The sequence below is a fragment of the Pipistrellus kuhlii genome, unplaced genomic scaffold, assembly GCF_014108245.1.
Source record: "Pipistrellus kuhlii isolate mPipKuh1 unplaced genomic scaffold, mPipKuh1.p scaffold_m20_p_1, whole genome shotgun sequence".
In the NCBI taxonomy this organism is placed as follows: Eukaryota; Metazoa; Chordata; class Mammalia; order Chiroptera; family Vespertilionidae; genus Pipistrellus; species Pipistrellus kuhlii.
Genome location: NW_023425404.1, coordinates 194,864,122 through 194,881,649, shown reverse-complemented (window position 1 = coordinate 194,881,649; position 17,528 = coordinate 194,864,122).

Sequence of the window (17,528 nt, the reverse complement as noted above, 5' to 3'; positions counted from 1 at the left end):
TCTTGTGATCTTCCCTACTGTTTTTAGGACTCTGTAAAATATTTTTTATTTCAGACAATGTATTCTTTATTTCTTGTTGATCCCTTATCATTTCTTGATGACTCCTTATTAATTCTAGTTGATCTCTTTTCATATCCTCATAGGTCTTATCCATCTTTTCTAGGAAATTCTTGAAAAACCTTATAAGCGTAGATTTGAACTCTATATCCAGACGCTTTTTGTCCTCCATTTCTTTCGATTGTGATCTATTTTGTTGTCTCATTTCGCAGTTACACATGGGACGGGGTTTCAGGGTGGAGCCTGCAGCTTTGGCTTCCGTCAGCCCCGGGTCCTTCAGTGCTCGCTGCCAGCACCTCTGAGAGAAAGGTGCCCTCGATTTTCGCCTGCTGCCAAACAGTCTATGCTCTCCCCCAATGAGCCCGGAATTGGGGTTCAGTTCAGTTGGAAGTGGAGTTGGAGGTGGCGTTCAGAGCAGTCTGGAGCCCCAGTCTCCTTCCCATCAGGGCAATCCCGCGGCACAGCCGACTGTCCCTTCTCTGCGCGCAGTGTGCGTGCTGCCGGGACCTCCTTTTGCTGCTCCCCGGGGTTTCGCCTTACAGCCCGGCTCCCTATGGCTGAGCCTGGGTCCCCGGGGTCTGGCCTAGAACTGGGGTTCAGAGCAGTCGGGGGCCCAGCACAGTCGGAGTTTTATCTCCTTCCCGCTAGGGAACGCCTACCAGGCACTCCGCTTCCCCCTCCTCTCCGCGCGCTGTGTCTCTGTACCTTGGGCTTTTCCAGCTCCTCCGCGCCTCCTTCTGGTTTTCTCCTTGCTTCTCGCTGTAGAATTTCCAGTCAGTCAACCTTCCTGTAGTTCTGGGCAATGTCCGTTTTATATTTTAGTTGTATTTTATTGAAATTATTGAGTGCTGCTGCAGCTAGGTGTTCACCTGGGCGCAGCCATCTTGGATCCTCCTTCTTCCTCCAGTATATGGTGTCTTTAAACTATAAAACAAACTTTGCCTTTCTATTCTGCTGAAATATTTTTATGCCTTTTCAGAGATATTTAAAGATTTACTTAAATAGTTTTTACACTTTTTGTTACTATTGTATGAGGAAATGTTTTATTTTATAATATCCAAATAATATATTTATTATAATATTATACTTCATATTATATGCATTAAATTATTTTGATATTTTACTCTCCGCAGATATGTTCTAAAAGATTGAGTTTAAAATATGAAACTTTTTTTTTTTTTACTTTATAGAGTATTTGCTTTCAACATTTGTATGAAGTGACTTACTGCTATAACTTCAGTGTGACTGAGGAACAGCACACATACCACATGACCTAGTGATAGTGCTATGTTTAAGGGAGAGAGTCAGGGAAAGGGAGCAAGATACAGGTGGAAGAGTAGATGTTGATTTAAATAAGGTCAAATCCCCTGGACAGCTTCTAAAACTACCTTGAAGTAAGCATATCACAAGGTGCTTCAAATGCAACGATTGACAGTCAATACTCTCACCAATGGGACCAAGTCTGAAAAAGAAGAGGTTGATCGATTCCTTGTAATAAGGACAGAGCAATCTCGTATCTGTGGACCACTCCATGGATTTGACATGAAGAGAGATGACCTACGTTTTCTGGACCTAGAGAAAATGTAGGCAGGTGTACCTGGAAGTTGGTCTGAGCAGCATTATTACTGGTAGTGAGACCTCATGCTGAGCCCTAATTTTGTACAATGTGGGACTATAGCACATATGTCAGCTACACATACACATACACCTGCACATCTTACAGATTGTGGAATCAGTTTCCTCTTTTGTCACCAAAAGAGATAAGAGCACTTGTAGAATTGAATTGGGATTCTTTTTTCTGATTACTCTCACCTTTCCTTTCACTACGTTCATATTCACTTCCAACTGCTGCTATCTGCATGTGTTCCTGAGGTCTCCTTTTCTTCCTTAAATTGCAGGATGGTAATTTGTTTGTAGATGAATATTTGGATAAATTAATAACCCATGGGAACAGTCATCTGCCAATCCTATATAATAAAGAGTGAATATTCTAATGAGACCATACAGCAGAACGACCTTCTAGACTAACCGAGATAGCCAGGGTAGCCAGGGCTGTGAGGGCCAAGCCCCTTGCACAAATTTCATGCATTGGGCCTTTAGTGTCTGTTATATGTTGATATGCAGGAATTCCAGCTTCTTTATTCCTTCAGTAAAAGTATATCTTAGGTGCACCCATTCTCAGAGTTTCCCAGCAAAATTACACTTCAGTTGCCCTCTATGATAGTGGGATTTGGAATGCATCCTTTATTATTCAGCTCAGGCTTCCATAACAAAATAACACAGGTGGAACCACTTAAGCAACAAACATTTCCTCGAAGTTTTGGAGGCAAAACGTCTAATATGAGAGTGACATCAAGGTTGGTTTCTAGTGATGGCTGTCTTTCTGGCTTTTCATAATTTAACTTTATAAAGACCTATATATAAAGACCTATCTCCAAATATACTTATCTGGAGTTAGAGTTTTGACCAATGAATTCCTATGAATTTTGGGGGTAACCAATTCAGTCCATAACCCACCTTTTAGAAACCATGTTCTCTTCTATGTATCACATAATTTGGGGGTAACCAATTCAGTCCATAACCCACCTTTTAGAAGCCATGTTCTCTTCTATATATCACACCATGACCCCCAAGTTTAACACCCCAAAATTATACTTTTACTGAAAACATTGTCTGAGGATATATATGATAGAACTTAGCTAAGACATTGACCTAAATGACTACAACAGATTCTAGGGTCAAGATAGGGGTCTGGTCATAGGAAAAACGTATGAATCAAAAGTTCACCTATGAGATACTGGACATAATTTTTTTTTGTTTTATTCTGTTTTATTTTCTATCTGTATGTATATGTAATTATTTTTCTATCTATCATCTTTCTATCTTTATGAGGTTACTTTTGCAAACATCAAAGACACACAGAATTCTCAAAGATGGTTTCCTTCAAAAGGATTCTTTGTAAATAAATTATAGACAGGAGGTTGAAGTTTCCAACTGTTATTAAGACTCCATTCAGAGAAATTTTTGATTTTTTTCTGTTTTGATGGCAGAACCTCAGCAGGGTTCCAAGGCACTGGGTTTTGCAGAGCCAAATCATTATTCAAGAGCCAGATTTTTTTCTGAAAGCACACCAAGAATCCTCAACGTTGAGAGGTGGCAATTCTCACTCCAATTAGGGGAAGTAAGGAGCACTCGTGTCCCTCGTGGCCATGCAGAGATGGAATTACACCAGGGGTGGGCGAGGAAGAAGGAAGATGGAAGTCCAATGTACTGCTGATGAATTGCTGAGGGAACATTCTTCATGAATCTTGCATATGAAACTGAAAAGGGACATGTCTAATTAGGGCCTTGTGACTAGGAATGAAAGGAAACCTGAAGTTCATAAGAATCTTTTCAGGACACCCCGAGGTCATGAGGCTCCCAAGTTTTCCCAGTGAACTTTGTTGGGAAGTCTGTGAGCTGAGGTTCTAAAGACAAAAATCTAAGGCGTAGATCCGCTAATTAGTTTCATGGCTCAAAGCCATACCATCTTCCTGAGCTTCAATTTCCTTGTGTGTAATTTAAACTAATTTCTTCAAGCAAATGGAAGAGATACCAGATGAGTGTAGTTAGAGAAGATAAAAAAGATATACCTGAAATCTTTAAATGGTAGCTGCAATAAATGAGTCGGTGAAAAATTGTTAATGATGTTGTTGATACGCATTACTATTTAATATTTGAAAACTAGCCTTATCTGAGAAAGTCACCTCATCTCTGTGGCATTATTCCAATACTGCATAATCTCAGTTTAATCATGAGAAAAGGCAAGTCCATATTGAGAAAAATTCAACAAAACAACTGACCAGTATACTTCAAAACATCTCAAGGTCATGGAAGACAAGTAAAAGCTTCTTACTCATACAGGCATGGTATCATCTCCATCACCCTCCATAGGATCAGAACTCCAAAATTTCAAAAACTGAAGTTGCCATATACAAAAATCCATTTTCCCTAGGCAAGCCTCAGTTTTTCCTCTTGTAAAATTAATTAGTTTTATTCATAGTTGTTTAAGTGTCATTTTTATCATTCCCAAGTTATTTACTGCTAATGAATGATTAACACTGCCGAGTTGGGATGCAGGGATGTATTAATTTGAGCTACTGCTTTAAATAGGCAGTATGAAAGAGAAATAAGACAGGAAGAAATAGATCACCTGGGGTATATTGGTGATCCCTTTGAAAAGTTTTCATTTTAATGAGAATGTCCTGTTTCAACCCATGATACATTTAACCTCAGAAATTTAACTTTCCAAGTGTTCAGATGGTCCTATGCCAGACTGTGAAACAGAATGAAAATCTGTGTGAAAATTCTGTTTCAGGAATACAAGTGAGAAGAGAGATAAGACATAAAAAGTGCTAAGGAAAGACAACTGCTTCACTGTTTTGCTTTTTTATTTTTAAGAAAATAGTGTGCTTAGGTGAAAAATATATTTTTAGTACTCCTTGCATTTTCCATAGCCTTTCACTGAATGTCTAACAACTGAAGATGTGAAAAGTCTGAATTAATGTGCCACGGCCCACTTTTAGAGCAGTGATGTTTCAGTTCTATATCAGGAACACAGCTGCCTTTTTCTTATGGAAATGAGATTTCCACGTTGAAAAAAAAAAAAAAAAAAAGTCTGGCGACTTTAAAAGAGAATATATTATATAGAGTATTTATAAGTGAGTGGTGCTCTTAGGATGGAAATACTTTTATTAGGGACAACATGCTTTTCAGATATCTGATCTAAAAATAAAGAGTTTGATTTTCAGATCACAAAGATGTGTCTCAACAAGTGGGCCACAGTCATAGTGAGAACTTATGATTTCTTTCTATTTGTGCCTAAAACATGTAAATGTGATAATAGATAAGTTAATTTGTGATTGTATATGGGGCATGCATGGTTTTTGAATACTCATTTTATTTATGCTACAATAACTATTTTTGCTGAGTGGGTGTTTATCAAGATTATTCTATTGAACTAAAGAAATAATGTTTGTAAAAATGAAAAGTCAGCATTTATGATACCATTAAAAAAGCCAGCAGACATGCAAAAAGATAAAAATAAACAACCCAAATATGGGAAAGCAAAGGAGAGAAAACACAGAGAGAGGGAAAGAGGCGTTACCTTTAGAAGGACATCCTGCGGATTTCATGGTACAAGAAATGCTAGTGACTGACACACATCTTTCTTAGGTGTACTGTTACTGATTGAATCGTGGTTGGCAGAGTTGGAGGCATATCAATTTAAATCAAGAGATTTGGTTTTGAATCAAGTTATATTGTTAATGGACTTTTAAATTAATCATACAAATACATTTTGATACTCCATTTATTTCCCTCCCCCAAAACAAACAAACAAACAAACAAACAAACACTGAAATGTTTTGAATTTTCATGACCTAAGGTCTTACAGTGGCTGGATAAAAATAAGGATATATCATATGAGTTGCTTTATAATAAGTATGCTGAAAGAGTCATCAGCTTATAAAATTGTGACATTTATTCAACATGTAGTTATAGACCATCCACTCACTTCCAGGTACTGTCCTAAGTGGGAATACAAAGATGAATACAATAGTCATTGCTCTCATAAAGCTTCCATTGTGGCTGGGTGGGAGACAGACAATAAATACACTAATAAATAGACCTGTCACTTTATAACCATTATGAAAAAAATCAAAGAGGGGAAGTTAAGACACCCAGATAAGAGAAGGTCTGCACCATTTATTAAATGCTTATTCTGTGAAGTCACTTAGTATACCTTTTTGTCTAACCCTAATGTTCACAAAAATTAATATTATTTCCATTTTACACAAGGCAGAAATGAGACACATACATTTTTTAAGGTAATGAATTTTCACAATGCAGAAAAGCAGAGTGGAAATTTATACTGGTATCCTGCCACAGTCTTTTTCTACATTACAGAGTATCATTGACCTCCCAAGTACTGGGAATAATTTTTCTCCACAGAAAAGAATTCCCTGACCCTTAACCTCATTAGGTTTACAATGGCAGTTGCCATTCCAGGAGATAGCTGCCAGGAAGCTACGAAATGCTTCTGAAAACACCTACATAAATCAGTCCTCTTTGTCAAGGAACACATCACATGTCCAGGAGGGTTAATTTATGTAAAGGTCAACACATATTTAGAAGCCTGGGCTTCAGTACCAAGCACTGCTCCAGACAAGGAGATACTTCCATGACACACTCACTATGGTCTCTGCCTCACTGTGCATGGTATCCAGAAGCAGATGAGCACAAGATAATAGGCAAGAAAACACACACACACACACACACACACACACACACACACACACACAGCATGTTAGAGACTGTCATAGTGAAACTGTTGAGTATTATGTGTGTTATGGAAGAATATGAGAGGAATCTCTTACATGAATGTGAAAATCAAGATCGTAGGGGTTAAAATTAATAATCATCTATTTGTGTTAAAACATTTCAGATACTTTTGTATCTGTTGCCCAACCAGTGTTGATCCAGAACACTGCAGTACTAAGATGTGCAAGATAATGGAAAGAATATAGCATCAAGTCCAATAACTTTTAAAAAAATATATTTTATTGATTCTTATTTATTTATTTATTTATTTATTTAAATATATTTTATTAATTTTTTTACAGAGAGGAAGGGAGAGAGATAGAGAGCTAGAAATGTCGAAATCGATGAGAGAGAAACATTGACCAGCTGCCTCTTGCACACCCCCTACTAGGGATGTGCCCACAACCAATGTACATGCCCTTGACAGGAATCAAACCTGAGACCTTTCAGTCCTGAGTCAAACCGGCTTTGGTAAGTCCAATAACTTTTAACTGATACTATCTGGCCATATCCTTGAGCAAATTATTTTCTTAAATCACAGGTTTTTCATTCATTTTATGATGCTAGTAATATACACTCATAATTCTTTTAAACATTGTTGGAAGAAAGTAGTGGGAAAACAAATGGATATGAAAGAACTCAGAAAGACATGATGTTTTTATATGATTACTAGAGACTTGGTGCATGAAATTTGTGCAGGGGGCGCATGGGTCCCCTCAGCCCAGCCTGAACCCTCTCCAATCAAGGACATCCCTCTCATAATCCAGGACCATTGGTTCCTAAATGCTTACCTGCCTGCCTAATTGCCCCTAACTGCCCCCCACTGCTGGCCTTGTCACCCCGTGTAGCCAGTTTGGTTGTTCATTCGATTGCAATGTTCATGTAGGCATATATATATATATATATATATATATATATTCACATATATAATTTCACCATGAAGGACATTATGTGCTATTTGATCAATTCAGGATATTTATTAATGAAGAGAAAACTACTGTGTAAGAATATATTCCATGATATATACCAAATACATGGTGGTGAGTGAGAAAGCAAGGTAGGAGATGTTATTCCAGAGCAGACATTCTGGGATAGATTGAGTTGGATTGACTTCAAATGCAGGGCACACAGATGGCATCAAGCTGACAACTTCCAGAAGCATTTAGGAGGGCAAACTAATTTGGTCTGTACAATGAGCCAAGGGCAGATTTTTTTCTTCGTGAACTTCCCAGCCAGCAGCCTCTCCAATCTGGGACCCCTCTGAGGGATGTTCAAATGCTTGTTTAGGGATGATTCTGGTAGGATCAGGCCTGAACTGGCAGTCAGACATCCCTATCACAATCCAGGACAGCTGACTCCCAACTGCTTGCCTGCTTGCCTTCCTGATTGCACTGAAACACTTCTGCCTGCCTGCCTGATCATCCCCTAACCACTACCCTACCAGCATGATTGATGCCTAACTGCTCTCCTGCCAGCCTGATTGCCCCTAACTGCCCTCCCCTGCAGGCCTGGTCACCCCTAACTTCCCTCCTCTGCGGTCCTGGTCACCCTCAACTGCCCCCACTGCAGGCCAGAGTCCCGTCCAACTATCCTGGTCTCCCTCAACTGCGCTCCTCTGCATGCCTGGTCCCTCCCAACTGCCCTCTTCTGCTTGCCTGATCTCTATAACTACCCTCCCCTGCAGGCCATCTTGTGGTGGTCATCTTTTGTCCACATAGGGGCAGCCCTCTTTGAGCACATGGGGGCTGCCATCTTGTGTGTTGGAGTAACAATTTGCATATTACTCTTTTATTAGATAGAATAAGCTTACAAAAGGTATGGAAGAAAAGAAAACCATTCCAGGTAATAAACTTTGATATGAGGATATTTGTTGGAGCAGGACACTGCAAAGTGCATTCTAAGAATATGAACAAAAAACAGTTTTATAGAATAGAATTTATGAGAGATGTTGAATTTAAGGTCACAATGCTATATTGAGGCCAGATTGTGGGGTCTTCTCAATACCAGGCTTAGAAGTTTGAATTTTACCTCTTCCCTTAAGACCTAGAGGAGAGCTTGCTTATAAATAAAAAGTCAGCATTTACCTTCTGGCAGTCATCATAGCAGAATTATTGATTCTGTCATGCCAGCTCTGGTCTTGTCTTTTTGGTGTGTTTGTTTTTGCTTATTTTATAGAATAATCCAGTTCATTACAAACAAATAGAAAACAATCAAATTAGAAGCTATAATCCCTACATAAATCCACTCCATAAGTAATAACAATTTAATACACCTACCAGATAAATAAACACATATACATATAGCACACACAGTTTTAGTAAACAAGCTACTTCTTTATGATTCAACATTTATTTACTTGGGAAATATAATTTATATTTATCTTTTAAAACTTATCAGTTTAACTCATTACACTTATTTGTATACATATTGGTGAAAAATACTAAAATTACTAAATACATAGTAAAATAATATAAAATATGGTATATGTATCCATTAAAACACATAAATATGTGTGCATATACATATTTTATATGTACATACATATGTATTTTAATGAAATTGAATTATTCCACACTTATGGAACCGAAACTTGCATTTGTTATTTAACACAAACACCCAAAAATTGTATCAAATTCTTCTTAATCGATCAAAAATATGGATGCACTCAACTGATTTTCCTATTGTTGAAAATACAAGTTTTCCCTTAATGTGTTTTGAATTACTTTTATTTTTATAAAATCATAACACCTTTTGGCTTATAAATAGGATGTGAATATAGTTATACTTGCTTTCCAAACCTCTGGTCCAAATCGTGCCTCCAATACTGAGCTTTCTGGCCAACATTCCATCTGAGCAAATGTCCAAACAAGTTTGGAAGCCCAACCCTCATCTTCTTATCCACTAACCACATTTTAAAAAATTAAGTATGTGGTTTGTGCCAGAACCTGCTTATGTGGTTAAGAGTCAAGCATATTTAAGATCTAATCATCCCTGCTTTCAAGGATTTTGGCAACATACAGTGATGAATTCTACTCCAGCTTCAAATGACTTCATGAAGACTGAGTTTGTCCCTGATACAACCTAGGCTCATTTTCCCTGTAAGTCAGACAGGTCTCAGGTGTTTGGAGGACGGCTCATGGGTGTGCACATCACATGCCCTTTATGTAACTGACAGACTCAGGAGTTCTTTTGTTAAAGAAAACCACCCAAATCATTCTAAAACTGAGATCTGCAAGGAGCATAATGATTGGTTTGAGGCAAATAAGTAAGAGTCTCAGTGGAGGAAAAAACCTAAAGTTGGAAAAAATTGAGTCTGTGTAGTGTTGAGTGTCAAGACCAATGTTACAAAACTCTTGTTTTAAATCCCACATCCACTATGGTTCAACTGTGAACCTACTGAGGAGGTATTTGATCTCCTGGTGCCTCAATTTTTTTTCTAGGCCTAGATTTATAACTTTCAAGTTGCATGCTTCATGGAATTGTTGTAAGGAATAAAAGATGGCATGCATATCAAGCACTAATCAACAGTGTCCCACAAAAATAAAGGATAAAAATATAAAAAGCTCAATAAATTAAATAAATAAGTTTAATGAATTTTAGCCACTATAGTATTAGTATTTACTATATTCATGGCTTTCTATGGCATCATACTTGATTTTTAACTCAGATGGGCAAAATTATTTTAAAAGCAAGCTTAAATAGAGTTCAGTTATAATAATCCATAGGAATCCTTGGGGGTCAATCAGAATCTAGCAAGGTTAATATGATTTTTTCCTTGACAATTGTGTCAGGAGTCTCCAAAAATACCTCCAGATTCAATGATTTCCTAGGAGAATTCATACAAATTTGTATATAATTATACTCATGACAATGATTTATTACAACAAAAGGATGCAAAGCAAAATTAGTAAAGGGTAAATGCCTGTGGTATAGAGTCCAAAAGAACCAGGCTCCAACTTTCCAAGAGTCTTCTCATGGTGGAGTCAGGTAGGACACATTTAATTCCTCCAGCAGTGAATCGTGACAACAGCTACGAAATACTGTCCAGCAGGGAAGCTCACTCCAGGCTCATTACCAGTGTTCATATTAGTGGTTGGGTATGCAGACACCTCTGCCTCACAATGTACCAAAATTCCAGCCCCACAAAGGGCAAGCAACTATTCAGCATAAGCAATAGTGTTTGCACAAACAATTGAGGCACAATGAGTTTATCAGTTCTGAAAATGGTAGGAAATCTAAGTTCCCCAGATACCAGCCAAGGGCCAATTTCACAAGGAGACCTTTCTAAGGTTATCAGGCTCGGGTATGGTGAATAAAATATTTTCTCCATAGCAATGAAAAATGAAATGTTGTCAGTGAAGGCACAATTGCATAACCTGAAACGCAAAGCCACAATGAAGCTAGTGATGTTTGCACCAGAAGTGGGGGTATCTGGCACATAATATGTGCATGTATAATATTTATTCTCCAAACCTATTCCATTACACTGATAGGAGGTAACATCCCCATTGGGGAATCATCACCAGGGCCAGGCATCAGGGCTCTAAGTAGTGAAATTTAAAAAAAAAAATTAAAAAATAATTTTTTTTTTGTTCTGTTAATCCTCACCAGAGGATATTTTTCCATTGATTTTTAGGGAGAGTGGAAGAGGGGAAAGACAAAGAGAAATACATCTATTTTGTTGCCTTCTTCAGGAGCCCTGATCAGAGTCAGGGCTGGGAAAGAACCTTCAACTAAGGTAAGTGTCCTTGACCAGAATTGAACCCAGACCCTTTGGCCAAAGGCAGACACTCTATTCACTGGGCCAAGCTGGCTAGGGTAACTTGTGAGCATTTTGATACCCCATAGCAACAGTTTCTTTATGATGTTGACAGTTGGGGGGGGCACTTTACTATTTGTTTTTGTTTTTGTTGCCTCTGACACTGACAACTTCATCCTAGGATTCATCAATAGAAGTGGCATATGGGTATCAAAGTGGTGACAGTGGTGATTGTGATAGGCATCTTTACTGATCAAGACAGTAGGACACAATAGAAAGAAGGAAAATGATGATATAATTTGGCAGTAAAAAATAAGAATAATTTGAACCAATTCATTGGAAACTCTAAGACAATGAGAGTTTCAGCAAAACTTATGGAACTCATGTGCACCGATGAGCTCTCTGCCTTCATGGAGTTTACCTTCCTGTAAACAAAGAGTTTAAACATTCCCTGAGTTTGCTAAGTAGATATTTTATACATGTGAAAAACACCAAGTATGATCACTTAATCTTTCCACTAGAGAAATATTTTCTAAGGTTGAAGGGTTGTAGAATAAGCTTCAAATAAAGTACAAATAATATCCTGCTCTCATTTCACTGTGTTAACTTTGTAATAAAAATATTTACTTAACTCTATAAAAAGAAAGACACTGGAGGAGTTTGGCAAGATTTGGTCTCAAATGGGCCCATTTAGTCCTGCAGTGACCAATAATTCTATCCAATCTGTGTCTAGTACTTATTTCAGAGACATTGCATATTTGAAGCATTCAAATACAACTTTTATTTAACTGCCTACTCTAGACAGTGCCACCAATCTGTAATTTCTGATATGAATTATATTCTTCCCTTTGAGAAATTGGGACAGCTTCTCACCTTCATGACTCCTGGCCCTTCCACATTCCTCTGGGATTCCTCAATGTGTGATGACAGCTGCTCACATCAGCTGTTCTTCAGCATCCAGAGAAGCGACTCTTGGCTCCGCTGTATACATCAGTGCATGAGTGCAGACTCTCTGTAACTAGATATTCAGAGCCATCACATCCAATGACAATCCTTATCTTTGGCTACCAATGAACTTTATCATCCATATAACTCTGATTCATCTAAGAGTGAGTTTGTATTGTTCATAGGAGGATTTTTCTTAATTCCTTATTTGCCATTGTGGCCATATAGTTTGTTTTGGCCTAATAGTATCTGTTGCTGAGGTAGGAATGACCAGGCAAGGACCATATAATTCACATGTGACAAGCTAAAATAGGTTTGTGGACAGATTTTTACAAGGACGCTGTCAAACATAATTGGAAGCAATGTGGCAGAGCTGTTGATTCTTGGGAAGTGACATTTGCAAAGAGGCTACTTGTCAATCTCAAGCCTCATAGCTCTGCCGAAGCAAGAAAAGACAAAACTTCCTATAAGTAAAATAGACAAGGGCTTTTGGGGGAGGGGACTTCGGAAGCAGTAGACACTTTGAGGTCATTCACTATAGGCAAACAAAACAAAATGTCTCAAGATCACATATTCATCATATCTTTGGACACATAACCATTTCCATCACTGTAATTTTTGGATTGGAAAAATAAGTATTTAACAACTGACTTTCAAATGTCTTACAGTCATGCACATGGGTGTACAAAGGTCTTTGGTGTACACTTTTGGATTATAATTGGGAAAATTCCAAACTATACTGAGAAGTCCTAGACAGGACATAAGACCTGAGTACTTTAGCTGGTTTTCCTAGTTATAGTGGGATCTTGGGAAAGTCAGTTCACCTCTTGTATCTCAGTATTTTTACTTATAAAGTGAGAGAATTGGATGATGCCATGAATTATTTTTAGTTCTAATACTTTAGTAAATATTTTAGGCAGCTATATTTAGTAAACATATCTAATCTATAGGACATCATATACCAATAAGTCGTACCTATGTCTACAGTCCCTTTTCAAAATAAGACATGGTCATTGAAGCTTCTATGATTCAGAATGAAAAAAGAAAGACAGAAATAAGGCAAAGAGAGGAAAGATATAACAAATAAACATAAAAAGAAAGTCAAATTAAAAAAATTATTACTAAGGAATTATCTAGCTCCTAGCAAAAACTTTATAAATATTTAATGAATATTTGTTGGTTTCAGATGATGTTGAGACCAATAGAAGCTGTTAAATACTAGAATAAAACATGTTTGAAAGTTTATGAATGCGAGTTGTGTTAAACTCAGTCTAGAGTTATCTTTCGTTGTGGATGCATTATTACTGCTGAAAGAATGTGGAAGCTTTTATAAGTACTACTATCATATAATGCCCTCAAAACATATGAAACTCTCAGTGGATGTATTATCATCAATGGCATTATATACAAGATGGCAGACTAGCCCACTTCCTCACCCACCTCCTTACCTCGGTACTCACCCCAAACAGTCAAAATGCAAGGATGCAATGCCATTTTTCAATGCTTGTAGTAAAAATAAATTACTAGCAATTGATAAAGTGTATGTAGCACTTATCCTTAGCAGAGCTAGGACTCATGGACACTCTTTTGTGCTAATAAATCTTTTGCTTAGTTTCAGATTTTTCTACCTCATTTGCTAGTTATTTTTTAGCCATAAATATTTACATAACCTTAAATATTATCATGCTGATGATCCTTTTCAAAGGGGGTATGTTCAATTATCTCATTTGTTTGTTATGCTTGGTTTGAGCATCTAAGGTAGCAATGTTCACTATTTGCTTCAAACTAGTTACACTCATGACCACAAGTTCTAGCTCTATTCCAACCATGCCTTGGTTAGGTATGACTGCTGAAAATCACTCAACAGGTGACACTCTGCTCCCTCCTAAATAGAAGAAGGAGGATGGTAGGGCAAGGAAGGTTGCAGAGACAGGCAAAGAAAATGCAAGGAGGCGGCTCAAAAGTGAAATGTGTACTGAACTCCATAAAGGGTTTATGACTACATCAATAGTGAGATTAGAGGTGACTGAGAATTTTTCACAAAGGAATTTCCCACAGCAAACTCCATTGCACAGTAATTACTGTAATTTGATTTGATCTGTTTCATATATTTAACAAACAAGAAAAACAAACAAAAACTCATAGACACAGACAACAGTATGGTATGGTTACTGGAGGAAGGGTGGTGGGGGTTAGTAAACGGTAAAGGGGGTCAAATATATGGTGATGGAAGATTTGACTTTGGGTGTTGGGTGAAGATTCGACAATGCAATATACTATTATATATATATATATATATATATATATATATATATATATATATATATAATATACTATAGAATTATACAATTGAAACTTATATAATTTTATTAACCAATGTCACCTCAATTAATTTAATTACAATAAATAAAATTTAAGAACACATAAAACTGTTTCTTCATTATTTCCTGGTGTGGGCCCCTATTAGTTTTCAGTGTCCATTAAAAAAAATACTAGTACTCATACCAACTGCTCAATGTGTAACAGGGCACCAAAAAATATTCTTTCTGGTATGTGAATCAGTGGAAAGGCAGGTTCACATACTCCACACAGCTTTCTAAAGACTTTTCAGAAGTACTACTTGCCCTAAATGACATCTATTGGAGCCTTAGCGGAGTGATTTCTAGCTTGAGTCTATCCTTCAGGCCTAAACAGGCACACATAAAACATGTTCTACAATTCTTAAAGAAAAATACATGTATCACCAGACATTTGAGGAATATCAAGCACAAAAGGTAGGAAAACACACACACACACACACACACACACACACACACACACACACGTTTAAACCAAAGGTAACAGATAAGTCATAGACAAAACCAAAATTAAGACACATGCATATTGTTTTTTAATAGAAATGGAATCATATTATAAATGGTTTGCAATCATATTTGTTTTCTCTTAACATTTATAAATGGACAATTAAACTATGTTGCAAGATCCAAAGATCAGCTACTAGTTACTTCTATGTCAGAAGGATATATCTATATCTTCTATCCTATTCTTTCTCAGCCATAATTTCAATCCTAGGAATTGAGTGCTTTGAGGTCAGGTGTCTAACCTTGACTTCCCCAGTGGTCATTTTTTTGTTGTTAATCCTTACCAGAGGATATTTTTTTTCTTTGATTTTTAGAGACTGGAATGAGTGGGAGAGACAGAGAGAAATGTCAGTGTGAGAGAAACACAACAATTGGTTGCCTTTTGCACATGCCCTGCTTAGGGCCATGGAAGAGCTTGCAATTGAGGTACTTGCCCTTGACCAGAATCTAACCCAGGACCCTTCAGTTCACAGGCCAACATTCCATCCACTGAACCAAATCAGCTAGGGCCCCAGTGATAATTTCTTCATTAAGAATCAGAATAAGTCTGCCTTCCTCACTAGGGGGAAGGATATCCTATATGATGAAAGGGTAATATGCAAATTGACCTTAAATGTAGAACTACCAGGAGTGACTGGTCACCCTGACACAAACTGACCACCATTGGATAGAAGGTCAATGCAGGAACTGCCCCCTGGTGGTCAGTACGCTTCCACAGGAGGAGTGCCACTCAGCCAGAAGCCAGCTCATAGCTGGCCAGCATAGTGGTGGTGGCGGGAATCTCTCCTACCTCTGCAGCAGCTCTAAGGAGGTCCAACTAAGCCATTAATTGGGCATTCCCCGAGGGCACCCAGGCTGCCAGATGGATGTCTGACTGTCAGCTTAGGCCTTATCTGCCTCCCAGTTTAAGTCTGATTCCCCAGGGATCAGGCCTAAGCTGGGAGTCAGACATCCCTGAGGGGTCCTGGACTGCAAGAGGACACAGGACGGGCTGAGGGGATTCCAGGCCCCTCCCAAGTGCAGGAATTTTCATGCACCTGGCCTCTAGAACACATTGTGAAGAGAAAAAAAAAATGGTATTATTATTTATAAGCTCATATATTATACACTGTTTTAAAATACTCATAAAAAACTAATTGGCAAGCTTGTCAGCCAAGCATGACACTCTCAAATATTTGATTTTTAATTTTTTTCTTCAATCCTTATCCTCTCTTTATCATTATGCCCGGGTAACCAATACTAACAGCCTGTGTGTATTATTGTGCATAATGTCTTATGCTTGCATAATCACAGACAAACATACTCATTGAGGTTTTTGTTAATACTTACACAAAGATTGTACATTATTAATACACCATTGTTACTATCACATATTTCTATGATGTAATGGAAATGATCCTGCAGTGTGGAAAAGGCTGTAGTTGCTACATTCTTCTGAGAAGGCAATTTAGGGACATTTATGAAAAATTTTAAAATACATATGTCTATTAATGTAGTAATTCCAACTCTATGTCTGTTCTAAAAACAAAACAAAACATTTCTGTGTGGATTTAAAGAGGAGAGAAAGTGCAAGCATGTCAGTTATAGCATTGCTTCAATAGTGAAAACTGTCTAGTAGATGCATTTTATAAGTCCCTCAATTGAAGAATGGTTAAATAAGTGTGAATATCCATAATATGAGACTCTATTCAGCCAGAGCTAACTTTTACATTAGATTCAGTAGGCATAGTGCCTAGGGCCCACACAAATGTTTTAATTTTTTTGAATGTCAAAAAAAATTGAATATAGTAACAATTCTATAATTATTTCAGCCTGGGTTTTATTCATTTTTATACTAACATAGTTATAAAAGGTCATTTTTAAAATATTATTTTACTGTAGAGTGGGCCAGTGAAGGCAAGATTTACTGAAGCCCATGAAAATCATACTTCAACTGCATATTCAGCTATTAAAGAAATGATATATATTTTATATGTTACAAGGTTAAGAATTCCAAGGTAACTTGTTATGTTCAAACAGTAATATTTTGAATAATATGAATAGTATAATATTCCACAAATTACTTTAAAAGATAATATACTTTTATATGTAAAGTGTATAAATACAGAAACCACCTAAAAGAATTGTATCTAGTTTAAAATAAGAGAGATTTTTGCTTAAAAAAAAAAAAAAAAAAAAAAAAAGTGGTTTGAGAGTATGTATGTGAAGGTGACTTTAAATTTTGTCTTTATATTCTTGGACTAGAGGCCCAGTGCATAAAATTCATGCCCTGGAGAGGGGATCCCTCAGCCCAGCCTGCCCCTTCTCATAACCTGGGAGCCCTCAGGTAAGGGAGGTGACCCGGCAATCAGGAGAAGATGATGCTCCATCATATCTCTGTTGCTGCCACTGTCAGTGGTGTAAGCCTTGGCTGGCCCTGGTTACCTGAGCCTTGGGCCGGACCTGGGTGACTGAGCAGCCAACATTTGAGGCTTACCTGTGTCTTGGGCTTCGGCTGGACAACCACCATCCAAGGCTTGCCTGTGTCTCAGGCTGTTCCTGTATGG